At 44.6% G+C, this 26,509-nt stretch overlaps 1 protein-coding gene and 1 pseudogene across 2 annotated transcripts in view; one reads left to right on the forward strand and one right to left on the reverse strand.

Annotated features, from left to right (window-relative positions):
* NEDD4L (neural precursor cell expressed, developmentally down-regulated 4-like, E3 ubiquitin protein ligase) overlaps positions 1–26,509 on the forward strand; it is a 300,190-nt gene that overhangs the window by 40,269 nt on the left and 233,412 nt on the right. The window lies entirely within an intron of this gene.
* LOC102884673 lies at positions 24,131–25,266 on the reverse strand (annotated as a pseudogene).

A 26,509-nucleotide genomic window follows, 5' to 3' on the forward strand; every position in this document is an offset into this window, starting at 1 on the left:
ACCATAGACTGGGTGGCTCATAAACAGCAGAAACTTATTGCTCACAGTTGAGGCTGGGAGGATGGTCAGGGTGCTGACAGATTCTGTGTCTGATGATGGCCTCTGGGTTCATAGACCTCTGTCTTACTGTGTCCTCATGTGGTGCAAGGGAGGTCTCTGGGATGGCTTTTGTAAGGGTGCTAATCCCATTCACGAGGGCTCCAGCCTTGTGATCTAAACGCCTCCCCAGGGCCCCGCCTCCAGATGCATTGGGAATTAAGCTTTTGGGGGGGATTATGGGAAGGGGGAGGCAAAGATTCATCTGTGACATTCTCTGTAGAGGCACAGAGTGTCAGAAGATGATTCAGTCATCACATTGAAAACTCACCCAGTTACTTACAGTCCTGAGCCTCAGTTCCCTCACCTGTCAAAGAGGGGTGGTGACACCCTGCCCACCTCACAGGGTTTGTTAGTAAATGCGACACTACAGTGCAAGCAGACATTCTCAGAGAGCTCCGGGTCACTATCGTTTGATGCTGGTCCTGCTGAGTACTTTCCAGCTTGTGTTATAGCTGTGGTGATGCTCTTTCTTCCTGCCCCAAAAGGAGACATACGCTATGACGGAGCCAGATGACCTTATTTGCAGATAGTGAAATTTGGGATTGTCTTTGAATATCTGGACCCTATTTTTGTCCAGATTTCCGTTATTTCGACATCATTATATACAGCAGTAGCTTGTAAGGAGGCTTCTTCAAGGCCAGCACCTGTGTTGTCTTTTTTACTTTTATTTTCTTGGTAGCTCCTAGCACCGTGCCTTGCTTATAATAGGCATTTGGCAAATTAGGCATTATGGAAAAGTAAATCATGTAGGTCACAGACATTTGTTGAATGTCCGTTTTGACCCAGCACAGCTTTCTTTGTGAAGTGTTATTCTCAGAGTGGAAGAGTGACGTTTCAGGTCCCCACGGGCTCATTTGGGACAATCAATCCCATGTTAAAGGAAATTTTCATTTATGGGTTAAACACAAGGCCGACACATTGCACAACACCGGGGCGCTGTCCACGTATTCAGGAGGCCCGCTTAGGTGATTACTTGGTCCATTAAAAGAGTTGGAGAATCCGACTTGAGCATTCGAAGTAGATCTTCAGAGAGATGTGAGGTGGCCTTTTAGAGCTGTGAGATTTAGGTGTGGTTTGAGAGCCATATGAGCGCCCACATGACGTAGAAAGGCTCTTCGAGGTTAACCGGTTCAAGGTAAGAAAGGTAGTGTTCCATTTCTGTCGCTCGATGTGCTGACTGCTATAGAAAATAATCTAAGCCATTTTATAATAAAAGCACAGGCCCAATAAAATGCGAATGATTAACAGAACCAGGAAGCAAGGGATAAAAAAGGGGGACCAGGTAACTGTGAGTCTCCTGGCAGCCAGGACAAAGAGAGCAGCTTGCTGGGGTGACGTGTTCTCAGGCCAGTTGAAGGAAGGACGCCCTTCTCCCTCACCCTGGGTATGGACGCTGGAGTGTTTTACCACTCTGGGGCGGGGGGCCATCTGGCTGGGGCGGCATAGAGAGGGGCACATCCTCGGGCTAGCGGTGTCATTAGCATCCTGGTCGATTCCGAAATGCCTCTGAGAAAGCTGAGGATTATGATGTTAGACTGTAGCTTCCTGAAGCCGGTTCTCACAGAGGCCGGAGTAATGACTCAGTATAATGAAAATGATACAGTACCTGCTTGTGAGAGAGAATTGGTGGTTAAGGGGCTTTGCCAAGATGACATTGTTGCGTGGGGGAAGGAAACAGTTCCTGTGCTCTTTCTACCCTGGCGCATTAGCCTAAACTCTGGCTTTATGGGTATGATTAGTCCTTTCCACAATAAGAACATTGTCCAGTGCTCCAGTCCGAGTCCCTGCCCTGACCTGTCACAGCTCGGCTAAAATATCTCACATCTCTCTACTGGGGGGTAGAGATTTTTGACTCTCTTGTAAACTAGATTGTCCCTGATGGCAGGAAAGGCCTAAAATAAACCCGTATTTTTGGGGTGGGGAGAGGATGGGGCTTGCTTTTCTCGTGAAACCTGAGGAAAATACCTTCTCTCCATGTTGCTGATATAGGAGTTTATGGAAACGGATGTTGGAGTAGGAAGCTCCTTTTTGGGTGCAAAAAAGAAGGAATTGACTTTAAATCTAGAAAGTTTAGCCACAGCTTCAAAAATGCCAGCAGGGAATCATGTCTTATTTCTTAGATGAAATTTTGATTTTCAGTGTGATAGAATCTGCCAGGAGACGGACAGATGTCAAGGAGAAGATTTGGGTAAGTGGAAGGGGGCATTTCTGGGTTGTAAGAGGAGCATGGCCTCTCAGCAAGTTTCAGCCTTGTGTCCCAGCCATGTCCCCACCGTGTTTCTCCGCGGCCAGTGTCCTCCCTCGGGTCTGTGAATGGCTGAACTCAAAACAGGTCTTTTTCAGTCTGCGCCTTCTGAATACAGGTTTTGTTCCGTTCGATGAATTTGCATTTGGTGTCTGGAGTGCCTGATCATGGAAAGAGCCAGCGCTTTGTTTTGGCTAATGAGGGCTGAGGTTTCACATCAGTGTTTCTTGGTTTACCCAGTGTCAAGTGTCATTTGAGTAACAAGTGACTGTGTTGCTCATCACGCTGAGGTCCTGCGAGCCTCCATTTGCAGGCTGGACTTTCGCATGCCCCCGAATCAGTAGATTGTGTGAAAGAGAAAACTGTCCACAAACAGAAGTTCTGTCCCTGGTATGTGCATTTTAATCCTAGGATTAAACTTCAGATGCCGAGTTCTGCCCTTGTCATTTACTTTATAGCAAGTGTCAACGGTAAACGGAGAGAAAGGGAGGAGCTGGTGTCAAAAACTTCTGTTTTCTGTTTAATTGTATCGTGTTGGGTGCTTCTTGGAAAGTGGGCAAATGACTCATAAGGAAACGAATGGGGCTATTACTTTAAATTAGTATAGAAGAAAATGATTAATGGCCCATTTACTAAGCTGCTAATGTCGAGCTGGCTGCCAAGAAGCGTCAGAGCCTGTGTGTCATGTTCTTTGGTTGGTTTTTTACATCAGCTTAACCCCAAGCCTAATTTTATCTTTTTCTCGGTTTTTCTTTTCCTGTTTCCCGCCCAAGTTTTTAGTAATTCATTTAGAAATAAGTTCAGGTATATTTGCTTCCTCTTCTTCCCCCTCCATCCCTGCTGTCACCGTAGCAACATCCTGTTCTCTGAGAGTCAGTGTTGACACCAGGGAGGGGGAGGGCTGAGTGCGTGGGTCCGTCTGCAGAGGCATAGACCTTAGGAAGTCCGACTTAAAAAAATTCAACTATCGTAACTGCTCCCCTGCCTGAAAACATCACTTTGTAACCCCACCCACACAGCGAAGACATGATCAGAACCAGTAAATGAACAAAATTGGCCCCTGGAAGTATCTGATGGAGAAAGTTTGGTACAGGAAATACTCTGCACTTTTTAAAATTTTCACTCAGGGCCACTGTGGCATCATTTGGTTTTCTTTCTAGAAATACGTAATGTAAAATAACGTGTGTCATATACAATGACAATATCGAAAGTTCGATCCTGTGACAGTTGCCGTACGCATGCGCAGAAGCATCTCGTGATTCGGAGTCTAAGATCCCAGCAAACGAGGAAGGCCGAAGGTGCCCTTGGTGTGGGTAGGGCTGCTGGCTCGTCATGCAGTGTACGCCGTGGGCGCTCTGTGGCTGCATCCAGGACAAACCAAACGGAATTTATTTCTGCATATGGTCCTGGTGGCACTGCTTTGTCGCAATGCTACTTATTCTCTCCTTACTACATACAATAATATATGTGTTATGCATAGATGTGTGTATATATGTGTTTACATCACTCCATGCCCACTTTGCATAGTTTTGATAATACAGGACTTTCAGTTATCAGGTTTTAAATAAGACCAGGGCCAGATGTGACTTTGGGCAAGCTACTTAATCTCTTGATTCTTCTGTTTCCTCATCTGGAAAATGGGTTTATGAAGGACTCATCTCATAGGGTCGTTATGAGGATTAAATAATTTAATGTATGTAAGTGATAAAAACAGTGCCCAGATGTTTTTTTTTTTAAACAAAATTATTATTATAGAAATAAAGTGCATTAAAATTCCCAGTCACTTTTAATTCTCAAAACAGTCATGCAGAGTGGGTGGCGTCACACCTATTTTGTGTTGAGAATCTCAGCCACTTGCTCGAAGTCACAATGCTAGAAAGAGGCTGAGTCAGGATCTGAACTTGTCCTCACTCTTCACTGCAGGACAATGATTAGGAAAAGTATTAGTTTGCTACATGATAAAGTACCACAGGCTGGGCAGGACTTACACAACAGACGTTTATTTTCTCACAGTCCTGAAGCTGGAAGTCCAAGATCAAGGTATCAGCAGAGTTGGTTCCCCTGAGGCCCGTCTCCTTGGTTTGTAGGTGGCCGTCTTCTCCCTATATCTTTGTATGGTTTTTCCTCTGTATATCTTTTTGTCCAAATTTACTCTTATGAAGACACCAGCCACGTTGGATTAGGACCCACCCTAATGACTTCATTTCGATGTAATCGCCTGTTTTAAAGACCCTGTCTCCAAATACAGTCACATTCTTAGGTACTGGGGTTAGGACTTAAACATAGGAATTTTCAGGAGGCACAATTCAGCTCACTTAACAGGACATAACTGGTAATCAAAACGGAGGGATCGGATTCCTAGCCATCAAGAATCAGACAGAGTGAAGGCAGAATCAGGGAGCCGTGGAACTGATGGAGGCAGACATCTGGCCTGGTTGATTTTTGATTTCAGACATGGTTTTCCAGGGAGTCGGTCATGAGGAAAAGAGGAAAGGTGGTTTTTTGTGTGTGGTGAGGAAGAGCATCTCCTGAAAACCACAGTCTGGGATTAGCAGCCTCATTGTGGGACCAGCAGGAACGTTTATTTGGTTAGAGCTCGGGTGGATTAGCAGAGGCATCGAGTAACTGGGTGATGAACCTTAGCTTGTGAAATCCATCCTTTGTTTGATAGGCATTCGAGTCGGTTATTGAGCAGATATTTATGGAGCATCGAAAGTGCCAGGCACCGGATCATAGTACATACAGTTTTTATCAGGGAGGGAGAAAAATTCCTGAAAGTAAGTTCTGACTCCAAAATTGTTTTAATTCGTGGTCGTAGAGAAACAGATTGTGTAAATCTTCTAAAATTAAATTCTTAAATATGCCTTAATTTTATTATTAACAGATGTTATTATGTTAATCACCAAATTGTGGAACGGTAGAGATTAAATTTAGAGGTAATACTATCTGGATTTAAATCCTGACTTTGTCACTTATTAGCCTTGACAGATTTATCATATGACATAAGTTGGCAGAGTTTCAATTTTCTCGGCTCCGAAACGTGGATAATTACACACGTCTCACTGCGTTGGCGGAGAGTATATGCGTGTGGTAACGTGAACAGTTGTAGCATCGTGTTTTTTCTCCTGGTGGGCACTCATCATGACGACATCCAAGAAGGTAGATATAGTTGGAGGATATAGTTGGGCCAATTAGGGGCCTTTAAAAAAATTTTTTCCTTTTTTTTTTTTTTTAAATAAAGGAAACTTTTTTTTTAAATAAAGGAAAAGAAATAGTCCACACCTTTGGGTTCATTCTTTCATTCAACAAGAGTCACAACCAGCCAGTGGTTGATTGCTAGAGATTACAAAAACGCAAGGCCCCTGCCCTAAGCGAGCTTCCAGAACAGGTGGGGAAGGCCAGGAGGTGTGATGAGGGCTGGCAACCAGGTGTGCTCTCGTTGCCATGCAGGTGCTGAAGAGGGCTGCTTTAGAAAAAAGGATTTTTGCAAGAACATCTTCACGGGACCAAGCACCCGAATTAAAATTCGCATTCTCGGCAGAGATTCATCACCCAGAGAAGAGTGCAAAAGTTATTTCAGACAGTGGAGACGGCGTGGGCAGAAATCTAGTGGTACTGGAGAAGGGGCATGTCGTGGTTGGAACATAAACGACAGTTTAGGGATCAGTAAGGGATGAGGGGCGTGGAGAGTGTTGGAGGACGAGACTAGATGTGAATGAAAGGGGGTGGATCACATAGACCGTGGGGAGCCGCCAGGAGATTTTAAGTTGGGAAGTGACATGGTATTTACAGTTGAGGAAGACTAGTTGGTGGCAACTGGGAGGAGGATTTGGAGGAGGCAGAATGGAGACAAGGAAGAGTTTTGGAAAGATTCGAGGATGATCTGGGTGAGACTGAAGTCCCGAGCTTGGGATGTAGCTGCAGGAGCCTGAAGAGAAGGACCGACTTCAGAACTGATGATGGTGGTTTGTGTCATGATGGACGTGGCTGGTGTGGGATGATGAATTAAATGTCAGAATCTCACATGCTCTTTTTCAAAACAGCTTTATGGGGATATAATTTCCACGTTCTATACTTCTCTTACGTAAAGTATACAATTCAGTGGCTTTTAGTACATTCACAGATTTGTGCAACCATCCTCACAATTCCCAAACATTTTCATTACTCCAAAGAGCAACCTCACTCCCTAGTCTGCCCTCACCAGCCATGGGCAACCTGTAATCTACTGCCTGTTTCTATAGATTTGCCTATTCCGGACATTTCATCTAAATTGAGTGGTACAGTATGTAGTCCTTTGTGACAGGCGTTTTCCACTTAGCAGGATGTTTTCAGGGATCATCTGTGTCTTGGCGTGTCTTGCATTTCATTTCTTTCTCTTCAGTAGTATTCCATTACATGGAATACAGCGTATTCATTCCATTGTGTGGAATACAGTATGTTCCATGTGGTTTCTAAAGTAAAACCATATAATCTCTAAAGATGGCAGCAGTGCCGACCCCTTTGCAATTGTGTATCCATTTACCAGTTGATGGACGTTTGGGTTGTTTCCACTTTTTGACTATTATGAGTAATGCTGCCATGAACACCTGTGTGTATATTCCTGTACAGTCTTGTACAGTTAACTTGTGAGCATGATTCATTTCTCTTCCCTCTATACTTAGGAGTGGGATTGCTGGGTTACATGCTAACTCCACGTATAACCATTCGAAGAACTGCCAGACCTGTGAGCCAAAGCAGCTGCACCATTTTACATTCCCAGTAGCAGTGTACGAGGGTTCCGATTTCTCCACATCCTCGCGGACACTTGCCATTGTCTGTCTTTGTTTATAGCAATCCTAGCGGGTGACACATGTTGCTTTATATCATTTGACATGAAACTTAGATACCAGAGTTCTGCTTTCCTGTCTTTGCACATGCTTTTGTGTCATTTGCAACTCACGCTTTTGTTACTTTGTATAGATTTATCAGTGTTGTGGTTGATCAGGAGAAGTTATGTCAACATGTATATTTTGCAGGGTAATGCTTACCTTCCATAACCAGACCCATATTCTCAGTTCAAAATGTGATGTTTTATTCAGTGTTAGGCTCTTCAGCTTAACAAACTGATGAGTCCAATGGCTTTTGTTCGAGAAATTTTCACGTTTAAACCGAATTTGGAATTAATCATGTCTTAGCACAAAAATCACTTGGGATCTCTTCACTTAATTGAGGAACTTTGGTGATGGTTCCTATTTGTCTTCATCCTTTAGCCTACTTCAGTTTGTGGTAGGGAAAATCAAATTATTTTCAGTATATATGTTTGAATATTTGTGTTGTAAAGCCACATGCTTTCTCAAGACGGGTGCGATTCTTAGGACTGAGCCCTCTGGTTCATGGTCAGCCAGCACGCCTTCCTGAGAGACGGGTCTGTGGTGTTGAGCAGGGTCCCTGCCTTCGTGGGGTATCGGGTGTATTTGGGGGTCAGACCTTAAAGCAATAAAGGCATATGGGGTTACAGATTAAAACAGGGCTGTGAGAGGAACAGGTTCTCTGTGGGAGAAGGATGGGGCTCCCACGTTTTACTTACTTTTCATTGAGGGATATGTCAGGAAAGACCTCTGAGGAAGTGACTCTTCAGCTGAGACCTAAAGGAAGGGAAGGGCTTGACACAGAGGGAAGGACACTGTGACAGTAGAAGGGAGTTTCTGAGGGAAGGAAGCTCTGGCAGGTTAGAGGAACTGAAAGTCAGTGTGGTTGGAGTGTGGGAACTCTGGGAGGATGGGAGACCCCAGGTAGAGGCCAGACGGGCAGGGCCTCGTAGATGTGCTGATAATTTGGACATTAGTCAAAATGCAGTGAGAGACTGCGAGGTGACAGATATTAACTCGTTTTATTGTGGTGATTATTTCACAGTATATACGTATATCAAGTTATTATGTTGTACACCCGAAACTAGTATTATATGCCAATTGCATCTCAATAAAAATCCAAATTAATAATAGTAGAAAAAAAATGATGCAGTGAGATATCATCGGAGGAATTTAAGCAGGAGTGTGGCATCATCCAACTAAAAAAAAAGATCACTCTGGTCGCTGTGTGTCAAATAGTTGGCAGTTGGGGTGAGAGTGGCATTTCTGTGGGGAGACAAGCTTTAAACCCAGTCAGGGAGGCCGGAAATCTACCTGCCCGGGAACCGGGTGGAGGTGTTGGAGCGGAGACTGTAATTTGGGGCTCTAGCATCCTTGCTTTACCCCTTGTTCTCCCCGAGGCTATGCACACCCTCCTGCCAACAGCAAGTCCCACTGCCTGCTTGCCCTGAGAGAGTATCTCCTTTAATGTTTGTTGTTGAAAACCCACTGGCAAAGACGGGGCAGAAACCATTTTGAACTTTCGAGGGCCATACTTTCTCTTCAACAAGTATTTGAGTGATCCTTTCATAATTCAGATTCATCACCCAAATTAGAAAATGTGTTTCCACAAGTCGCTAACAGTTGGGCAGATTTGTGTTGTTTATTTTCATGGGGAGCTGAAGCGCAGCTTCTAGTGACAGTTTGCTGTCGGGTTGTATTTTTAGGGTAAAGGTGTTTTTTTCTGTCGGAATCAATTGGGAGATTTTTCTTTGAAGGCTTTATCATTTTCTCTCTTCCTTTTTAGAATCCAGCATGTCTTTTCGTATAGCATTTAACATAATTAGACGTCTTTGTGCCACTTGGAGGATGGAGCCACAGACATTCGGTAGCATCAAAGACGGGTTTCCTATGGCTGTTGTAGAAAATCACCACGAACTTAGTGGCCTAAAACAGCACAGATTTGTTATCGTACATTTCCGTAGGTTAGAAGTCCCACAAGGGTCTCACTGGCAGGGCTGCGTCCAACGTGGACGCTCTAGGGGCAGGGCCCCTCATCCTGCCCTTTCCACCTTCGGGGTAGCCCACAGCCCTTGACTTATGGCTTCCTTCCTCCATTGTCAAAGCCAGCCACGTGGCATCTCTCCGACCGTTCCTGCATGGTCGCCCCTTCTCACACTCTTCTCCTGCCTCCCTCTTCCACGTAAGGGCCCTTATGATTCTGTTGTGCCACCTGAGCAACGCAGGATGACCGCCCTATTTTAAGATCAGTTGATGACCAACTATAATTTCCCTTTTCCATTTAACCGAAGGTAGTCTTGGGTCTCAGGGATTAGGATGTGCACATCTTTGGGGGCCATTATTCTGCTTACCACTGGGGTAGACTTCATCTTAGGCTGACATTAGGAAATTGGCTCATGGATTGCTATTGACGTTGACCTTAGATTCCCCCACCCCCCGTTCTAGGCACACAGTAGACGCTTTAAAATCACGGAGCGGAATTACCTTCTAGGAATGTGGTTAAGGCCCCACTGGGATTCATTTATAGTTAAAAGCAGTCTTAGGGGAGATGGAATTAATTATCTGGTTAGGTTCAGGTCTTTCATGAAGGCTAGTTTGTTTAGGAAATATGAAGAGTGACATTATATGTGTTTTTTTTTTTTTCTCTTACGAATGCAGGATATTAAAATACTACAGGGGCAGCCCAGGAGTTTTCTCAAGATTAATGTAAAGGGTCGTCATAATTACAGAAGTTCCTAAGGAATTTATATGTGTGTGTTTGTTTTTTTCTTACGAATGCAGGATATTAAAATACCACAGGGGCAGCCCAGGAGTTTTCTCAAGATTAATTTAAAGGGTCGTCATAATTACAGAAGTTCCTAAGGAATGATCGGGTTTTCATCTCCAGTGTTTGCGTGGGGGAGGGGCTGCGACCCTGAGAAAGGAAGCAGGGTTTTAGGACCTTTGAAAGGATGACTTACACTTTCACTGTTAATTCTGTTTAATAGCTCCCTAAATGGAGAGAATGTACATCCTGGGCCTGGCGGTCACTAATGCGATTGGGACAGTTGGGACGTGAGCCAAACGTTGATAAACGATAGCACATCCACGGATATTATTAATAGAAAGTTAGTAAGTTTTGTTTGAACTTCACCTTTTGTGCAATCTTGACGTTATAGATCTTGGAATGTGATTCTTTTTTTCCCTCTGCTAAGAGGTTAGAAAAATCAATGCAGTCTGTCTCTCTGGCAGGCCCTGGACCACACTCTGCATTTATTAACTCAGGTTCGGGTTGGACATTGGGGTTGTTGTAGGTGACATGTGTTCAGACCTAAGGATTTTCGGGTAACTCGATCATACTTAGTACTGCCAGATTTTTCCCCAAACTGCTGTGTCCCCCCTCAATGGTCTCCGTGACTGTGCGAGCACCAGGCACCATCCACAGTGCCTCTCCTTGGGCTGTAGGTGACTTAGGCTGGCATCTGACCGAACACAGCCATGAACTGGATGTCTGGATATTCTGGCACACTCAGAATCGGATTTCTCACTTGAAGTCTTCATGTCCTGTGAGCATTTTCTGTGGGTCACCGAATCGACCATAAAATCGCTTCATTCAGGAATGGAAAATCAGATTTGTTACTAACATATTGTGTTTTTTAAGCTTAGAAGTAAAGAGATCCATGAACTTTCCCCAAGGCTTTCTCAAAATGTGGTTTTGGTTTAGCTGCGGTTCTCCAAGGTAGGCATTTCTGAGCCCCTTTCCAGGCCCGCTTCATTGGAATTTATGGGCCCAGGTCTCAGGAATGTGCATTTGAAAATATCCTCTCCAAATGAGTCTTTGCACTCTAAATTTAGGGCCACCCCCTGGCCTCTAAACTCTGCCCTCTACAGTAGTAGCGCCGTGCTGGGGTTCAAGGGGACCCAGAAAAAACACCCATCTGAGAAATTACAGAAGAGTTTGCAGAGGGGGACTAAAGTGTCGTCTTTATCAGTACTAAAGCTGATGCAGGAGAATGTGGCTAACATGGCCAGGCCAGTGGATTTGGTGATGTGGATCAGGCAGACTCAACAGCCCGCCATGCCCACCTTGGTCAATGCCAGCACGGGCCCAGGCTGCGTCCCCAAGTAGAGAGTCCGCCTTTTGACAGATCTCTGTATGGCAGGTAAGATGGAACCAGAGGAAGGGGCTTGGCTTAGCACAGTCGGTTCCTTATCCAAACTTAAGCCAAGGCTGCCATTTCTTGTCTTGGGTGGAGCAGGTGAGTGTGAGTGAAGCAGGAGTGTGCTGGTCGGGGCTCTCTCCATCTAGAAAGAAATTCCAGGAGTGGGGAAGAAGCAATGCTCAGCTCCCCATACCTAGGAGAGGTCAAGTGTGTAGTAAATACTTGAAGAATGACCCAAGAATTAAGAAACTTAGGTCTTCCTAGTCCTAAGCATTTGCAGAACTGCCTCTTCCTTCTCTGAGGGCTGTGTTTTTTCCCGGATACATTTAAGGTCATGGTTCCAGATGCTAATTTAAATCAGCTCATATATTATTAAGGATGCAAGAATACATCCAGGCCCAGTTTGCTTTCAAGCAGGAAAAACAGTCTGTTACCATCTAGAATAAATTATGTTCAAGGTAATCTGCAATCAGTTCATTTTTTATCACGTTCAGATTTGATTTAAAGACATTTTTGAGTTGGGAAGTCAGCCACGTTAGTCTTTGTTTATAGTCTTCGGAGTTGGGAAGCAGCCTGCCACTTTTGGCTCTATTGGGCAGCCGTATCGTGGTGGGAATGCCAAAACTGTAAGCTAATGAGACTGGGTCTGTAAGTATGAGAAATCATTCTCATTACTTTACAGTTATCTTCAGATGAGTTTGAAATGATGCGCGTGTGGTTCCTGGCTACCCCGACACCCTCGCCTGTGACAGGTACAGAACGTCTCCTTTCTTCTTTATTAATGCTGTCAGTACAGGCCTTTTCTCTCCTAACCTGTGGATAATGGCTGCCTCTCCTTTAGGTATCTCTCTCCCTCCCTCAGTCCCTCCCTCCCTCTTTTTAGAGTATGTCCTCCAAACTTAGCTGTCATGAATGACAACCCAGCAGAAAGAATGTACTTGATCTTGAGGTTGCGCCCTCCCTCCCTCTTTTTAGAGTATCTGCTCCAAACTTAGCTGTCGTGAATGACAATCCAGCAGAAAGAATGTACTTGATCTTGAGGTTGCGCAACCCTGCCACCCTTTGCTTCCCTCCAGCATCATTAACTAGTCACTTCCCTTCTCATTCATGAACTATTCCCGGAAGCACAACAAGAATTACAAAAAGTTCCAATCAGCCGAAAACTTGCTGTGACTCATAATTCACCTCTGCTCTGTCAGAGAACACACGGATTTGTCCATGAAGGTGTTAGTTATCAGTATCTGCTTTCCTCTGTTGTACTCTGCTCGATTCACTTAACACTTAATGTTGCATGCGGGTTAACCATTGCTTTTCTGGTGCTCACAGTGCCTGTAGCCTGAGGCTGCTGACCCGGTGTTCGGTGTTCACAGCTAAAACGTTGTGAATAGCCGAGGACTGAACCGTTGAATCGTGATTTTTCATCTCATTTACTGGTATAATTAGAAGTTCCGCTTCATCAATGATTGTGCTAAAAATCATTTGTTTATAGTTAGAAATTTTTTTTTTCTTGTTATGACAGATTCATTTTAAATATTCTCTTCCTTTGATTTAATAAAAAACAAAACAAAACAGTCCTTAAAACGGCCCTGCCCTTTTCCAGGTGTGCTGACTATTCGAGGAACTTGTATTCCTTCTTCTGTTTCGTTATTGTTGTTTCTTGGCCAAATCATCTTTTGTATCAAATCTTTCCAAATGTCCTGCAGTACTTAGGATCCATGGACCTTTCGGGCTGAAGGGAATCTGACCAATTGCCTCATTTTCCAGATGAGGGAGCTACTGCTCCTCCACGTAAAATAACTGCCACCTCAGGACGCTGCTCCCTCCCTCCCTCCCTCCAGTGAAGGCTCAGGGCGCCGACAGTTTACTGTTTTCCAGCGCTGACCGTGGGTCACTTGTGGCCCACAGCCTGAGTAAGGGTCTGTCGAAGACCCTGACCTCAGCTCTCCCCGCCCTCAGCTCTCCCCGCCTGCTACCACTCTCCTGGGGTCACATCTCCGTACCCCTCCCTCCGGTGTCATCCTCAGCCACACTCCTGCGTCATCCTCAGGGCCTTTGTTGTCCCCATGGATGGGTGTTTAACATACCGGCCTCATCATTTCTCGTTGGAATAAACCAGTCGTATTTCTCTTTCATCCACGCTCTTGCTCTCTTGAAAATGCTCCGATGTGCCCCTGAGCTCTTCCATGCTGCGGTCTTCCCGCCCGATCCTTCCCTGTGCTTCACCTTTCTCGTTCGCACCTTCCCGGCCGGTGTCCCCAGCAGGTCAGGGGAACCAGAATACCTTGGAGGCCTTCGCAAGCACCAGAATAGTAGGGGTGCAGAGGGAGGGTGTGAGGCTCAAGGACATCCGTATGTTGAAAAGATATCAGGCCATTCTGACGCCCGCCGCCTGCCCCCAACGTGGCCCTGCGCCTCCCCGACTCTCCCTGTCAGGCGATTTTAATCTGGCCTCATTCACGTTCATATTCAGCCTGGACTCCTTCATCAGCTGCTGCCCCTGGGCCTTTGCACCCACTCTATACGCCTCTACTCTTGACCCAGTCACCTGCTGTCCTGGATGACCCTGTGGTGGTGTTCTCTCTGCTCCTGGCGGCAGAAAATCGCTGGCAAGTGTCACCAAGCTGAGCTGTGTGGCTTTATAACAAGTGCATGCCGCTGCTGACTTTGGCGGGACTACGTTTGGGAATTTGCAGCCCCGCCCCCCGTCCTTCGTTACTGCCTGATTTCAGTCGTCCTAGCTGTCGGCTTGGCCCAGTGCTTCTGAGTTCTGGCGGCACAGTAGAATCACCTGGGGGAGGTTTGAAACCGTATGGATGCCTGGAAGTCCCGATTTCAGGCAGACCTGGGCATGGGTGGGTGTGTTTCAAAGCTTCTGAGAAGCAGCCAGACTTGAGAACCAAGGTCTGCTCTTTGCTCCCCAGCCAGCCCTCACTTGCACTGTCAGCAGCTGCATCGTAGAACATGGCCCCTGGCAGTCTCTCCTGACCATCTTTGAAGATCTTCCCGCTACCTGCTAACCGTTTGAGGAGGAGGTGCTCTTCTTGCCAAGGTGTGACCGTCTCCTGTCTCTGGGTCCCTCCCTCACTTGCTCTCTTCAGCACCTGGGCCCATGAACCATCTTTCTGCCTGCATCGATGCTTGCCAGATTGGATGACCCAAATAAAACTCCGAATCTCGCGAAAGCCAGACAGCGGGGGCAGAGAGGGGCTGGCGATGGAATGGATATGCATCGCCGATGAGATGGTATCATTCATTCCGCTTGCCAAGGGCACCGATGAGAGAAGGTGGGTTAGGCAGAACCCTGTTCTGCTACTCACTGGCCAGCTGGGTTTTCCTTTCTTCCATAAGGAAGTTCATCAGTTCCCACTTCGGGTTTCGTGAGGGCGAACTCGCTAACAGCACAAGCTGCTCTTAGCACAGTGCCCAGCCATAGTGAGCGCTCAGCAAGTGTCCGTCCCTTTAAAAAGTTCCTTTCCTACTTTCCAGTTCAGGAAAATGTTCCTTAGTCCCACAGACGTAACAGTTTACCCTCTGTTGAATCCCTTTGTACTTGGATGGTTATTACCATGTTCCCCTTGTGTTGTTTTTTTTTTTTTTAATAAGCTGCAGATAATTTGAAGATAAGGACCAGGTAGGTTTTTAGTGTTTGTATTTTCTAATCGAGTGGTTATGATGTTTTCCATCAAGAGATGAAAGCATCAACCAGTATTAGTTAAAATTAAATTTAACCTAAAGAAGTCATGCTGTTTCTTTGTTTCCCCTCTTTTTGGGGGGTGGGGAGTGGAAAGAGGAGAGGTGAGACTGATATTGGAGAAGTGAATCGATGACTGAACAGTAAATGCTGTTGTTTTAATAGAGGACGGAACTAAGAAAGGATTCCCATGTATTAGGATCGTGTGTGAGAGCTGGGAGTTTTAATTTTGCCCCTGTTATTTGAGCAAATTACTTATTAATCTTTTCTGGCCTTATTTTTGTCCTGGAGAAAATATATACTTAGATGAGATGGGTTTTCAATCCCATCTGAACGGGGCTGTGCAGACTTTGTCTGTACTGAATAGTGTCTTCTGTTACTTTGTCCCTTCAAGTTTTGTTGAGTGCGATAAATTTACTATAATGTACCTTCTGCTCTTTCATGCATTCTAAAGTTATACCAGCATACACATAGTCAGAAAAGTGAAAGTGAGCCTGTGTGTTTGTGTGCGTGTGCGTTCCCCCACCCCCCTGCCATCTCACTTTGCCAGAGTAGGGCCGCTGTTAACCAGGTTAGTGTGAAGCCTTTGAGACCCTTTATGTCATAGCCATACGCATGGTATGTCTGTGTTTTTACAGTATGCCATCTTCAAAAATGAACTAAGTGAATTTTGAATTTGAGAGAAATTTTAACCAGTGTCTGCTCCTGCTTGGAGCTTTGTTCTTTTAAAAATTAGTGCCTGGCAGTGGCTGAAGTCTTCGGGCTGTGTCACCATCTAGTGGTGGCCGACTTTGCTTTAAAGCTGCCGTCCTGCTGGGTGGCTGGAGTGGAGGTGGTGGGTATGTGCCAGCAAGCCAGTGGGCAGGATTGGCTGTGTTCAGTCGTTAACAGTTGTCTAGAGCATACTTTAGTGAGGTCTGGAGTTTCTGTTGCCTTTAGATCTCCAGCTTGACCTGTCTCAGGGACTCGAAATTTGTGTTAACTTTTCAAATGAGGTGTGTGTGGTGCTGTGGACTGGTTCGTTGTTCACCACCAAACTAGCTTCGAAGTGGCACACACCTGTGGTAGTAGCTGCTTGCGTGGGCTGTGCCGTGTGTCCACCTGTTCCCTTTGGGTCCTCTGTCATTAGCAGAGTCCCCATGTCCTCTGTCTCCTGAATGTTCTGTCGCCTCTTCGCCCTAATGAAAACCTGGATGGCTGTCCCCAGAGGGCACTGCTGCCGTGACGGTGTCCTCCAGGAGCAATTTTTCCCTGTTGCTATTTCCAGCGAACCTCTCTCTCCCCCTCTTTCAGACCTCAGCTCTTGCTGAAACTCACGTTGTCAACGGTAGCTTGCACCCCTTGTCCCAACTTGTTCTGTCACTGTCTCCTGGCCATCAGTCCTCAGTCACCGACGAATGCCTCCCCCGCCTCACAGTCTCCACCCACCATTTCCGGACACCTCAGCGTGCACATTGCTGACCAGCCACCTGGCCTCCCTCTCAGTCCTGACCTCCTGGGCTCCAAACGCCCGTTTCCACCTCATCTTAGTGACTCTTTAGACCTCGTTGACCTGATTACCCTCCAGAATTGTGATTAAAGCATCTCACGCCACGACTTTCCATTCCCACCCTTCCTTCTTGAGGCTCTCGCTTCAAAATTCAGAGTCTGCAAATCTGTGGACCCCATCACCTTTTCCCTACTTGTCACCTTCCTTGTCCCTGAGGAGGTGACTTCTCTCTGCAGCACAGACTTCTTGATTTTCTTTTGTAAACAACCCAGCTACCTTGATCCGTCTTGTCAACCCCAGTGAGATTCTACCCAGGGGAACTCATTTTCTGACTATTCCAAAACCGTGCTGAATGGACTCATGTCACATTTGTGGCATCTGTCAGCCATCTTACTAAAATTTGGAAGTAATTTCACCAGTCGTGAGAAGACTGTTCCACACCCTCTCATCTCTCTTCAGCTCTCTCGCACTTCCCGCCCCCTTTCCTTTGCTGATGACTTTGCTTTTCGTTTCATTGAGAAAAAGGAGCCATCAGATGGCCAGATCTCAGCACCGGTTCCACCTTCTTACCTGTCTTTGTCACCTACAACAAGCCGAAGCATCACCTGTTCTTGCTCAGGCTGTCCTTCTCTCCCCAAGGAGTCTTCTCTGACCAGGGATGACTCTCCTGCAGGTAATCCTTCTTCTCCTGGATCGTGCATTCCTTCCTTTCTTCCGGATCATTCCAAATGGCATAAAAACAGGCCTCAGAGCAGTTCTCTTTTAAAATGTCCTTAAAGGTCCCGTGTCCCTTCTACAGTCATCCCGCTCTTTAGTGTTTCACATCATAGAAAGCAACCTGCAGAGAATAGATGCTGCTCTCCCCACTGGCTACTTCCACTTTTCGAGCCTGTCCCCGTGTCTGTTCTTCCTCTGATGACTAGGGCGACCAGTTGTCTCTTTTGCAAGTACTAGAGGGTGCTAATCCCGATGGGATGCCAGACATCGGTGCCCACGACACCATCCTGGACGAGCCTCGCTGGTGACCCACGTCTGGTCAGACGCACGTATGGTCTGCCCTTGTCATCCTCAACCCTGGGGTGCGTTCGAGACAGCTGACTCTGTCCTCCCTGAAGCCCTTGCTTGTCCTCCATGTTGCCCGTTGACCTCTTGTTCTTCTCCTGTTTCCTTGAACATTCCTTCTGAGTCTCCCTCTGGTTCCTCCTTTGCGTCTGGGCCTCCAGCTGTTTGCAGGCTCCAGGGGTCTGTCCCCACCCTCTGTTTTCCTTGTGCACTGTCTCAGAATGGTTCCTTCAGCCCAAAGCTGTAAGCGCTTCGTGTAAGCCGATGAGTCTTTCTTAGAGAACCAGCTGTCGATCTGACTTTCCCTCAGTGTGATCAACAAGAATCTCATACTTAACGTGGCCGACGTGGAACTACCTCTGTTCTTTCCCAAATTCGTCCCCTCCCCATCTCCAAGTCTTGGCCACCATCTCTAAAAGGTACGAGCTCTTACCCAGTGTTGAAAACCTCATTCATCATCTTCTTATTCCTCATCCAATAATAATCACAAAAAAATGAATGCTTACTCTATGTGGGGCACTGTTATAAGCATTTGAAAAAGAGTATTAAGCTGTAGAAGGAGGTTGTTAGTGTCCTGTCCCTACTGATGAGAAAGCTCAGGCACAGAGAGCTTAAGTAGTTTGTTCATAGTCACTCATTTTCTAGGTGTTGGAGCTAAGATGCAATTTCTTTTTAACCTCACCAATTATTTCCTTTTCTTTTTTTAAAAAAAAATTAATTAATAAGTGTTGGAACGAAGATGCAATTTCTTTTTAACCTTACCAATTATTTCCTTTTCTTTTTTTTAAAAAAAATTAATTAATTAATAATTATTATTTTTTTTAAATTAATTTTTTTTATAGTGACATTGGTTAATCCAATAAGTTTCAGCTGGAAAGCCACCTGCAAAAGAATGACGTTAGATTGTTGTGTGTCACCACTCACCAAAATTAACTCAAAATGGATTAAGGACCTCAATATAAGACCTGCAACAATAAATTGCATAGAAGAAAACATCGGAACTGAACTCAGGGACCTTGGACTTAAAGAGGATTTTATGAATTTGACTTCAAAGGCAAGGGAAGTAAAAGCAAAAATAAATGAATGGGATTACATCAAACTAAAAAGCTTCTGCACAGCATAAGATACACATTTAAGTGATGTGCTTCTAAGCCTGGTCTCTCAGCGAGGACACTGCCCTTGTCCCAGCAGGAAAGGAGGCTAGCCGAGCTATCATCTCTAGCCTGGGCTCCCTGCCTTCCTTCCCCCCTCCCCCTACCTCTAGTTCAACAGCTGGAATGATCTCACCATGGTAGAAATGAGATCACATCACTTCCCCAGTGGCCCATCACGCTTGGGTCAAAAGCCCAGGCACAGGCATGGCTCTCAGTCCCTGTAGCGATCCTCCCTGAGTCCCCAGCCGAGCCTCTCCACTCTCCTCTGCTCTAGTTCTGCCAGTAAAAGGTAATATGAGCCATGAATGCCAGCCATGTATGTACTCTTTTAACTTTTTTAGTAGTCCCATTCAAAAGTAAACAGGTGCAAATAATTTTAATGTTTTCATTGACTCATTATACTAGAAATATTATTTTGACATGTAGTCGATATTCAAAAAAAATATTAATGAAATCTTTTATGTTTTTTTAATAGGATGTTTGTAGTCTGGTGGGTATTTGCCACTTAGAGCCTATCTCAGTTTGGGCCAGTATGGTTTCAGGTGCTCAGGAGCTGCTTGGGGCTGTCCCACTGCTCGGCTCAGGGCTCACCACCGTGGCACCCTCTGCCTGCAGGCACACCAGGAGAGCCCAGTGTCAGGGACTTGCTGTCTGCTGTTCTTTTGCTCAGGACACTCTTCCCCTAGGGCTTCGTGAGGCTGCGTCCCTTTAGCTTTGAGAAGGTCCGCTATGCATTGCCTGCCAGTCTTCTCCCCAGTCAGTCATCCGCTTTAGGGCTCTGTGTAGTGCTCACCTTGCCTGAAATGAGCTGGTTTCCTTGTGGCCGTGTGTCACCCCCTCAGGAGTGTCAGCCCTCTGAGGACACGGCGCTCTGCGGTTTTGCTCACCTCATCCCAAGCATCTTAGGGTGATACCTGCCCTGTGGCCCTGTCCTACCTTCTTGTTGACTGATGAGGACGTTTCTGTCCTCTTCCCTTCCAGGATGGGTGACACCTGGATGACTACTTCTTGCTGTTCATGTGACCTTTTTCTCTGCTCATCTCCTGATGCTGCTTTGCTTTTCTCTGATAACAGACCGTGTATTCTGGCATCTCCACCACTTCCCGAGGATTAGAGCTGCACCCGCTGATGACAGAGCATTAGCCACACAAGGCTAGTCGAGTAAAAGAAACAGAATGAAAGTTAAAATTCAGGTCCTCCATTGCATTAGCCACATTCTGAGGGCTCAGTAGCCACACGTAGCTGGTAGCTACCGTAGAGAACAGTGTGTACAACAGTCCCAGCATCGCAGAAAGTTCTCCAGGCAGTGCCGTTTTAGGTTTACATACAGTGATTCGGCTGCATGAAAGTTCAAGATATGATACCTTTTCCATTGATTGATTTATTCATTTCAGCATCCCTGGTTGTGGTTGATCATAAAATTGTTTTTATCCCAAGAAATGTAACAGGCGAAGGAACCCTATCATTGAAATTGTTTGATGAGGGAAATGGGAGTTTATGTATCCAGCTGCCTCCGAGTAAATAACATTGACGAGGGTCTGGGCTCCTTGAAGTTTTGAGTCCCAAAATGATAGATTCCATAATATAAATAACAAAATGCAACCGAAATCATGTTTTATTTCCCTCTTCCATCGGATACCCTTAGTTTTGTTCTCCTGTTACCACTTGACCAGGGATTGAGGTGGGAGACCTGGCGTTGCCTTTCCAGGGTTCGCAGGCAGGTATGGCTAGATTTTATCCGCTGTCATCATTCTGTACTGTTGAGATTGAGCACATTAAAAACCTTCCCTGCTTCATGCACTTTGGCCAAACAGTACATTGAAATGCCTGGAGCGTGCAGTGCGGTCCCTTGGATGTCAAGGGCTGGGATGCTTTTGTTTTTCCCAGCTGAGTTTGGCCTTTGGATTACTGAGAGCGAGCTCACTGTACTCAGTTAATGATTTCCTGCCTACAGTAACCACTCTGCCGCGCACATCCAGTTAGTTCCGAGCTACGAAGTGCCTGTCATGCATGTACGAGATCTCTGTTGTTAAAAGAGGGGGAACTCGGCAGGGGGTTAGGTTTTCTGGCATTTGTTTTCAAAATAATAAAAGATCTAGATTATCCATGTGAGATTTCAAAAGAGGTCTTGTGCTTTATCATTTTCTCGGACTTGCATACAGGTGGCTGGCTCAGCCCAGATTGCTGATAGAGAACGTCTGAGAAAGTTGTCTGGCCAGTTGCTTGTGCTTCATGACACAAAGTCCAGGGGAAGAGTTCATGGTCACCCGTGGCTGCTCCGCCTCCTGAGGTCCAGTGATCAACAGTGAGAAGAAAACAGAACAAGTCAATTGTCATGTTCCTCATCCATAAGGTGGCAGAATCATATGACTTAGAGTTGTCATGAAGTTTAAAGAGTTAATAAGTGCATGGCACTTGGCAAGCAGCAGGTGCTCAAGCCTATCCCAGCCGCCTTTCTGAGCTTAGGGGACCATGGCACCGTCAAGTTGAAACAAACAGTCAGCATTTTTCTTTGGTTCTTTGGTTTTGTTTTGATTTGATCTGTTTCTTGAAGGTGATGAGAATATCCGTGATTTGAACTCAAAACCAAAAACTTTTGTGAAAAATGTCAAAAGTTAAAAGGTGGTCTGTGGAAAGTGATTTTAACGGATATGGTAGCTAGAGCTTTGAGATCCTTCATGTGTCGAGAGATCAGACGAATCAACTAGGAAATCATCGCACTCAAATACCAAATGTTAGTTAACTCATATTTAGCAGGTTAATATCGGCTTTAAAAACCATAGTGTGCATTCTAAAATCAGATAGAATGCCTTGTTTCTTTGCAGATTTCAGTTTTCCATGCTCTTGTGTGGCTTCCCCTCCCTTACGTGCCTGGTATGGAACATGAGTAACAGCTGAGACTTGAGACATATTTTCTTATTTATGTGGGAGAGTCTAAGCTTTTGACCCTAACGAGATTCTTACGGTTTTATATGCTTAAACGGTCATTGTTTAGTTACCATTTGGAAGCTTCGAGGAAAGAGATAATTAGGAGAATGGGATCCTAAAGTTTCTACGCCCACTGTTTTCCCTTCCCTATGTTTGTTTGCAGAGCTCCAAGGCTCACACATGGTTTTCTGTAGCCCCTCCTGGAATCTTGCCCTTGGGAGGAAGATGTCGCTTCCCTTTTGTACATGAAGTTGGGCTCCGAGGAATATAAAGAAGCTTGTGCACAGCCGGTGTCCAACTTAAGTGGCTGGGTCAGGAGTTGAACTCATATCTTAGCATTGAGTATGTGTGTGCACCTACATGTATGTGGAAAAAAGTAGATATATTTAAATGAGTTAAACCCATAAATGGCAAGTTGATTTTTTTCTCACTGTGCTAATACTCACAATGAAGCAAACGTTAGCATTTTCCTTTCATGCACAGTAGATGGCCTTATGTGCGTTTCATGATGATGATTACAAAGCTAGCATGTGAAGTGCTCCCTCTATGCTCTTCCATGTTCTAAGTGCTTTACAAGTAGAGTATGAGCTCGTTTAATTCTCATAGCAAGTCTAGGAGAGAGGTATTGATTTTCTCCTGGTTTGGGGGTTGAGGATGTGAGGTAGAGAATCAGGCTTCCTAGTCTCAGTTTTGCTTTCATGTGTCACCCCAGTCAATCAGAGCAATTCCATTTCCTAAGTGAAATTTCAGAATTACTTTTTCTTTCCTTTTGGAACAAGAGTTGCTGTGATGGGACTATGCCTTTTGTATCTTCAAGTCCAGGATTTCACATCTCGTGGAATCGCCTGCTTGTCTATTTCTCTCGCCTTGAAGTCAGTGACTGGACTTATTTGCTAATATTCACCCCGGCCATGACCCCTGCGTAGGTAAGCCCTTAGACAATATGTGATGAATGAATGCAGAAAAATGAATGAATGAGTGAAAGAGGGGTGAAGGGTATGTTGAGCCTTCCAGAACGAGGGGAGAAGGGACGATGACAAGGCGAATTTGCCCAACATCTTGAGATCTGTCCTGAGGTTGGCCTCATGCTGTAGTTAATGATATTCTCCCTCATTCAGGGAACGTGCTTTTTAAATTGCAGTGTGTCATAAACGTGGACATTGAGCCTCTGACTTAGGTGCCTTCTTTTCTGTTTGCCTTTCTATCCGATCATCAATTAATGTTGAGCTGGAGGCCATCTCACCTAACATAGCTTCTGTTAGTGCATACTGAAATTCCAAGCTGTGGTCTCAGGCGTGCTACAAAAACTAACCTTTGGCATACTTGGCTGCAGCCAGCCTCTTTCTAGTAAACTCCCCACTGGCTCTTGGCTTTTCTTGTGGAATTAGCACATTTACAAAGGTTTCTTCATTGGTATTCCTGGTGCGTGGACTTGGATGTCCTTCACCCCGTGGTGTGTTGGGTTGTTGTATTTGTCTTAGGGTCACACTTTATAAGAGGGAAGCCAGACCCAGTGTGGGAAGAATGGAAGCCTGTCTCATGTAGGGAGATCCTACGTTATTTACACATCGGCTTCCCAGTTTCCTGAAGAAGACACGTGATTTTCATTTTGCTTATTGATGTAACTATCCATGGAATGGTTAGCCAGGATCCCAAATGCTTGGTCCCCACCTGGCTAAAAAATACAGGTAGTTGGACTGGCAAACTCAGTACTAGTCACTTCCTGCATCCACTAGGGAACCAAAGAGAGATTATAAATGTAAACTCAGTTTGAAACTTTTTGTGTCTTAGAGGTAAAGCAGGTAAATAGTGAAGAAAACAGCTCACCCACTGAGGGTGTCTCATGTGTTTTTATTATGGAGTTAAAGTCAATTTTGGCTCTCTATGGGAAGCAGTTTCCTACTTTAATCAGCTGGCAAAGAAATACTTCGGGGAGCAGAGGAAGAAAATGGAGTTTCAAGTAAGAACTATACCCTGTGTTGTTAAAAATAATTTAAACTTCCACGGCTGACAGTCTTAAAAATAATTCATTTGGAAAATTTTAATTAATAAGCATCAAATGCACTTGACATTGATACCCGCCATACCAAAACTGTGACATTTTAAATATTTTTCTCAAAAAAGGTTAGTGATTCTCTTTTTTCCTGGGAAACAGGGAGATCCAACTATGAACATTCATGTGGCCAGTCTAGGTCAGTTTTATTAATGCTGATATCAAAACTGGCATCATAATTCATGTCTACAATAAGGTAGACTGTGAATGTCTTGTATCGCTGAATTTTAGCAAAAATTCCACGAGATAATTTAAAGAAATGTCAAGTTTTTTGAAGTGCAAACTCGTACACTGGGATCACTTTTTTTTTTTTTGCTTGAAAAGTGCATCTCACTTGAGAATACAAGCAATTTTTCTTTCCTAATTCCTTGGAAAAATATTTCTTCAATAAGTCCTGTGTCTTCTTTACTGTGACTGGGTTGTTTTTAAGAAAGATTATCAGCTCTGTGGTTAGTTTCTCACAGTTGATAAAAATCTATCAAAAACATCGTAATGTAATTTGCAAGGTTAAAAGTTTTCCAAAGGCTGCAAGGAACAGGAGAGAAATAGTACTTCTTATTTGCATAAGCACAAACATTTAAAGCTAGTTATATTGCAGGTAAACCCAATATAGTGTTCAAAAGCTCCATAGACAAAAGTACATGTTTACTTCTATTTTTCCAATCGTCAAATGTTAGATCTGCTCGAGAGTTGGACTTTAACAGTTTCCTGGTTTGATGTAAGAGTCCGAAGTCCTTTTTGTATATTTGGCTCAATGATGTCCACATCCCAGATAAATTCAGTTAAAAAAAAAAAAAACAAAACGAAATTGGGGCAAAGACTCCGTATAACAAAGCACAAGGATATGCTACTAGAAGTTGCTGTCCTTCCATGGGTAATGCAGAAATAAAAATTTTAGAAGCAGAAAAACTACACTGTCCAATAATTCTGGTGATGAGAATGATTCCTGCCATTCCTTGCAAAGAAAAAATCACTGCAGAGCTGGAAGGTAGGATCACAGGAAGAAGACAGTATCCAAGGACACTTGCCACACAAACGAAACAGCTGTCATACTCATTAAGTTTAATAAAACATTCTTAGACGTTCAATTGCACTGATCCCATAGACATAGCCAAACTGGATTTTGCTGGCCATTAACAATATGGCTCCAAAGGCAAGGCGAAAAACCATGGCTCCTGCCAAATCAGGCTCATTCGTGGTGCTGCCGTCTGCTACTTTTGATGGATGTAACACCGTTAGTGTTTTTTGCCAGATAGAGTTAAAATCGATACCTAATTCTTCTAATAAGGGCAGCTCATCCTCAAAGTCGTTTCTATAGAATGGCTGAGGTGTAGTTGAGTGCCTGTGGTGGCTGGGAAATCTGCCTGGAACCTGGCTGTTGTGGCTGCGTCACACCTGGAGGGACAAAGCGGCCTTGCTGCGGGCAGTCACAGCCCGTGGACGATTTGCTGTAGGGTCTTCCACTCCCTCCATCATGATGGGACTGCTGTGATGGGTCGTTGATGTTGTAACTTGCCTGGTAGAAATTCGTGTTTTAAGTTATCAAAGCCTGACATTGCAAATGATCAAAAATGAAGGTGGCAGCAGTAGCTTCAGCAGCCCCTGAGAACCCCCAAGCTCAGTTTAAAACTCTGAAATGTCTGTCCACACACCAAAGTTAACTCAAAACGGATTAAGGACCTGAATATAAGACCTGAAACAATAAAGTGCACAGAAGAAAACATAGGAACGAAACTCATGGACCTTGGACTTAAAGAGGATTTTATGAATTTGACCTCCAAGACAAGACAAATGATCCAATCAAAAAATGAGCAGAAGACCTGAACAGACACTTCTCCATAGAGGACAACAAATATATGAAAAGATGCTCAACATCGCAACCTATTAGGGAAATGCAAATCAAAACCACAATGAGATACCATCTCACACCTGTTAGAATAGCTATAATCAACAGGACAAGTAATAACAAACGTTGGAGATGATGCAGAGAAAAAGGAACTCTCATACACTGCTGGTGGGACTGCAAATTGGCACAGCCACTATGGAAAACAGTATGGAGGTTCCTCAGAAAACTAAGAATTGATCTACCATATGATGCAGCCATCCCGCTACTGGATATTTACCCCAAAGAAAACCCATATCCGAAAAGGTATTTGCAAACTGATGTTCATAGCAGCATCATTCACAGTGGCCAGGACATGGAAACAACTGAAGTGTCCTATGATAGATGATTGTCTAAAGAAGCTGTGGTACATATATACAATGGAATATTACTCAGCCCTAAGAAGAGATGAAATACTGCCATTTGTAACAACATGGATGGACCTCGAGATAATCATGCTAAGTGAAATAAGCCAGACAGAAAAAGTTGAAAATCACATGATATCACTTATATATGGGATATAAACCTAAAAGCAACAAATGAACAGGACAAACAGAGACCCATGGACATGGACTATAGACTAGTGGTTACCAGAGAGAAGTGGGGAGGTAGACAAAAAAATTAACACCATTTCATCAATTAAAAATAAATAAATAAAATTATTACTTAAAAAGAAGTAAAAAAAAAAATAAAACCCTGAACTGGCCAGGTTGCTACGTGTGACCTGAGAGTCTTTGAAAAGAAAGGGTTTGTTAGGCCATTGCTAGCAAAAAAAGAAAAAAAAGAAAATTAAAAAATAAAAAGTGAAAGGTCGCCGTTGGGCGTGGAGTCCAAACCACCAGCAGCATGATGAGGTGGGAGAGAACGGTCCATCATCTCAGAGTTTGCACGTGTTTTTACACATTGAGTAGGCAGAA

The sequence above is a fragment of the Pteropus alecto genome, unplaced genomic scaffold (genome assembly GCF_000325575.1).
Source record: "Pteropus alecto unplaced genomic scaffold, ASM32557v1 scaffold14, whole genome shotgun sequence".
Classification (NCBI taxonomy): domain Eukaryota; kingdom Metazoa; phylum Chordata; class Mammalia; order Chiroptera; family Pteropodidae; genus Pteropus; species Pteropus alecto.